We start from the raw sequence: 5,531 nt of genomic DNA, 5'->3' as shown, positions 1-5,531 counted from the left end.
TGATCCAGTTTTCTGAAGAGATTAAAGGTTTGTTTTCTTTTCAATGTTTGCTTTGTTTGCCTAAAATGAACCATATCATAGACTTCAATATCTCTTTGAAAAATAACTTTGTAACTTTTAAACAAGTATTAAAATGAGTTCAATGTAGTTGTAGGAGTGTTAAATAAAAAAATAAAGATGATTATCTTCATTCAGTTGTTCCATTTCAATATGTTTGGTAACATAAAAGCTCTTAATTCCAAAGATAATACAAGCTAATCCGTGTATTCAGTAGGTTGCATTAGTGGCATAAGGTCGTAAGTATACAACAATGCGACAATAAAACTATGCATTTACTTTTTAGTTTTGATACTTAAGTACTTTTAAAAACATGTACTTCCGTACTTTTACTAAAGTAAAAATCTGTCTTTACGACTTTCACTTGTGGTGGAGTAGTATTTGACCAGTGGTATCTGTACTTTCACTCAAGTAATGAAGTTGTGTACTTTGTCCGCCTCTGCAACTGAGTAAGATTATATAGTAGGATTAGTAAGATTTATTTTTAATGTCTAAGCACAAATTAATTCATTTAAAATCATTATTACGATTTTGGTTTAGAGATTGGGTTTGGTTTATATTCCTAATTTGTTTATTTATATATGCAAAAAACATGGAAGATTGTGGTAAGAACAGAAAATACAATAGAAATTAATTAATTTATAAAGATATTTAATTTCAGCATTGTGTTATACTGTCATTACTTCTCATTAAACTTCCCTCCCCATTATTACTTAATTGACACAATTTGTTTATGTAACAATGTAAAGATTGCTCTGATGCTGTATTTAATTTATGTAAGTGATATTAATTCTGAACACTAAACTGTTCCTCTCATGAGACGGGAAATTCTTCACACTCTTGAGCTCTGAGCTGTGGACGGGTGGAGATGAAGATGTGAATATATACCGGGCTGCTGAGGAGAGAAACATCAGAGCAAGAGAAGAGCTGCTTCCAGCAAGACAGACAAGAGCCTTTCAAACTCAATCAAGAAAAACAACTGAAAACATGTAAGTATTCAACTCAGATTCTGGGTTGTTTTGCACATTATCATTTCTTTCAGAAAACTGGCATGCTTTAACCAATGACAAGGGTTAAATGTTTTTAAATAGCTATACTTAAAGACAGTTTTTGTCATTCTCTCCCAATCTCTCTCTCTGTTTCGCAGCTCACACTATGTCTTGTGAAAAGTCAGTGAACTCTTGCCCCGTCGGATGTTTTGCCGTCACTCCGGCGGACGACTGCAAGAAAGTGTCATGCTACGTGCCAGTTTGCAACAACCCCTGCAACCACGTCCCACCATGCTGCGATTATGGTTTTAACAGCAACTGCAAGAAAGTAGCATGCTGTGTGAAACCTTGCACTAAATCCTACCACTGCATCCCATCAGCCTGTGATTCTGGATGTAAAGATGACTGCAAGAAAGTGGCATGCTGTGTGCCAGTTTGCAACATCCCTTGCAACCCTGTCCCATTATACTGTGATAATGGTTGTAAGGACGACTGTAAAGTGGCATGCTACATTAAACCTTGCTCTGAATCCTACAACTGCATCCCATCATGCTGTGATTATGGATGTAAAGACAACTGCAAGAAAGTGGCATACTGTGTGCCAGTTTGCAGCAACCCTTGCAACCCTGTCCCGTCATGCTGGGATTACGGTTGTAAGGACGAAGGCAAGAAAGTGGCATGCAACAACCCTTGCAGTAACCCCTGCAACTACACCCCACCATGCTGCGATTATGATTGTAAGCCTGTTGCCTTTAAAGTTGTTAAAGATGACTGCAAAGATGTAACACAATGTTAAAACAAGATGATCTAGTGTTTTCCAGTCGTCAAACTGGATACGGAAGGGCCGTGCTACGAGCCGGTTCATGCCCTTGCAATTAAAAGCACCTTGTAATTACTGTATGTTGGACTGTGCAGTCCATAGATTACAGAAGTTTTCAGCAGAAAGTTATTGTTGTGCTTGATTATTTACTGTAACAGCTTAAAATAGAAAGAAACTTCAAATGGAAATACAAACAACTCTTCAGTGATCTTATATTGAGAAAATAAAGATGATCAAATGAAAATGTGTACATGAATTATTTCTATAGTAAGAAAAGTAAACAGAGCTGACACAGACACAAATGTTCTGACATCTGCATCAATTGTTTCATGAACTTGGGAACTGTTTTTCCCAAAATAACCACAAGATAATGTCAAGATACATTTTTATTGTAACTATGGAGTACGTTGAAAAGAGTGATGTAGACGTTTTCACCATGAAGCTTACACAATGTACCGGAGAGAAAACGTATTTCACAGTAAATTATCTAATTTTCAGCAGTAAGAAAAAAAGTGTTTTAAAGCATGTTGTTTTGTAGAACTTCACAGTTATATATGATATGAGAACAGTAGGGCCTGTAGATAGGGAGTACATGTTATTTAATAAAAACATAATTATGTTTTCAGAATGACATAATCTTTTTCTCAAACATAGTTTGTGGGGTAAAATGCCCCCAGGGGGCAATGGGCAATTACTGTAGTTATTCTGTTCTGAAAATCAAATCCTTTGTTTTTCCATCAAATGTATTCTATATAGTTGGTTGACTAAAAATATTTGGACTTTATATTTAAAAAATACCTCAAGTTAGCATCAGGTAGCTAATTAGCTAGCCAGTTAGCATCAGCTAACAATAGTTTTTTTTCATATAGGCTATTATAATTTTGTAGTTCATAATTATTGATTAGGCCTATATTCTTTTTTTAATTTTAAGCTAAAGCTGCCTGTACTGTAATTTTGCTGTAAAGGTTTAAAGCAAATTGCTTTGTCAGACTGGGGGGCATAGGTGGGGTAAAATGCCCCCTTGGGCATAAATAATCTAATAACATGAAAACTCTGGACATTTTTCATACTTGGTTTACAATTTATGTCATTGTCACTAAAACAATGATAACTTTTCTGAACACATTTAACTTTTGTTTCACAGAAAAAACATTGCACAGTCCTTAAGGGCGGGGGGGGTTCCCCCACTCTACCCTATCATTCGGACAATCAGTCATGTGACTTTATTTACTTTGCGTGGGATAACACCTGCTAGTTGTAACATGTATTTTTGTCTCCTCTGTGTCAGCGTAGCTCCATTTTGGAGAATATCCGCTGGACGCAAACTGCGTACGCTGTTCTGTGTCAGCCGCGCCACAAGGATACACTGTTTTCATTCAAATCAAAGCGTAAACAAATGTAGAAGACGGATCCGTGAGGTGTGGCTGACATGGAACAGCGTACGCAGTTTGCGTCCAGCGGATATTCTCCAAAATGGAGCTACGCTGACACAGAGGAGATGAATTGTTAAATAAAGTTTTTTTTTTTTTTTTCTTTGCGTACAAAAAGTATTCTTGTAGCTTCATAATGTTATGGTTGAACCACTGCTGGCAGTTGGACTATTCTGACTATGTTTTTTACACTTTTCTTGACAGTGTTAATTGTTTGGCAGTCAATGGGACAGTCACAAGCCTCCCGGTTTTCATCTAAAATATAGCTGCATTTTTCTTTCTTTCTTTCTTTCTTTTTTGTTTGTTTTTTGTTTCTCCCCTCTCCCGGAATGGACTTACCAGTCATCCAGCTCCTATACCTGGAGCAGTTGGACTGTTCACTGGAGGACCACACAAGGGACTTTTTAGATCTGGTGTACCTTGCGTTTGTGGAGTGGATGCTAGTGAATAACGGCTCTTCATTCACCGTCTGCCTTGCGGAGGAGGAATTCACCAGCCCCAATCCCGATCCAGAGCGCAGCCAGCAATCACCAGCATTCAGCCTTTCTCACTGGTCAAGCCAATCCTGAGAGGTGTGACTCTTCGCAGACCTTAAAAGGCTCACTCACAGTTCCGCCCGCTCTCTTCTGCAAAAAGCTCTACTGCTAAATCTCCGGACTGCTGCCCATGTGGAGAGCCTGAGCCGGTACCGGCATGCCCGGTGGGCTCCAACATATCTCAGTCTGCGGTTCTGTTAGATCCTAAAAGGATGTGAGCTAGAACTCTTCGGAAACACTTAAGTTTTGCGTCAGGCCTTGCGGCCTTGACTTTCCATTCAACCAAAGCTCCTCGGACCTCAGAACCAGAATAACATCTTGTGGAATTCATCACTTTTCAACCCAGAAGAACATGATCGCGAGTCCAAAACCTTGAAACCATCAAGACTTTTCATCCGAGACTGCATTCCAGACACACACCAACAGCCATGGAAGTGCAAGTATGGTACATCTAACTACACTAAACAGAGGTTTAGTATAAGTTATAGACCCCGTTATAAACGGCACTGATAGTTTAACTCAGGTGGTTAACTGACTCTTTCCATAACTGCATTCTGTTTTCTCTAATGGCTTCATTCATCCACTTTATCTCCCCTTTTGTATATACGCGTGAGTGTATGTATGTTTGTTTGTTTGTTTAGATTAGTTATGTGTGTTAGCGTTTAGTTAATAAAAGTTGTGTGCACAAATTACATGAGTTTCTGGTTCTGCCTTGCAAATTAATGTCCCTTTACGATTTTCGATTCTTACTACAAGCTCTAACGCATTAATACTTAGGAAAGTATTTTCTGTGGCCACGAAAATATCCTTTCTTAGAGTTGATATGAACTTACACTGAATGGTCGCTGGACGAACAGATCAGTTGATGGAAATTTAATTCTGCTACAGTTATTAGTGTCAGCCGATATAAATAATTGTAATTAATCATAATTAATTGTAATTATTGATATACAATTCCCTTTTAAGCTAATTTGCTACAGTGAGGAGATTGCTGTCCTCCTGGCAAAGGATGCAATCGAGCCGGTCCCTTCAGCCGAGATGAGGCAAGGGTTTTACAGCCCTTACTTCATCGTACCCAGGAAAGGCGGTTGTCTTCGACCAATCCTGGACCAGCGAGTCTTGAACCGGGCCCTGCACAGGCTCCCGTTCAAGATGCTGACGAACAGGCGCCAAGTCAAATGCATCCAGCCCCAGGATTGGTTTGCAGCGATCGACCTGAAGGACGCTTAATTTCATGTTTCGATCCTTCCGCGACCTGTTCAGATTTAGCTAAACTAAACACACACACATGTTTGTTTTTGTGAAAAGTGGGGACATCCCATAGGCGTAATGGTTTTTGTACTGTACAAACTGTATGTGCTATTGCCCTACACCAACCCTACACCTAACCCTACCCCTTACAGGAAACTTCGTGCTATTTCAGATTTTCAATAAACTCCATTCTGTGTGATTTATAAGCGTCTTGAAAAGTGGGGACATGGGGTAATGTCCTGAAAACTCACCTTCTCCTTGTAATACCTATGTCATACCATTGTCATTATACAAATTTAGGTCACACTTTATATTAGGTGGCCTTAACTACTATGTACTTACATTAAAAAATAAGTACAATGTACTTATTGTGTTCATACTCTATTGCAAAACACTATTGCTACTATTGAGGTGGGATACGGGTAAGGTTAGGGACAGGTTTGGTGAT

Source organism: Onychostoma macrolepis, chromosome 23 (assembly GCF_012432095.1).
Source record: "Onychostoma macrolepis isolate SWU-2019 chromosome 23, ASM1243209v1, whole genome shotgun sequence".
Lineage (NCBI taxonomy): Eukaryota > Metazoa > Chordata > Actinopteri > Cypriniformes > Cyprinidae > Onychostoma > Onychostoma macrolepis.
Note: the sequence above shows the minus strand (reverse complement) of the source record.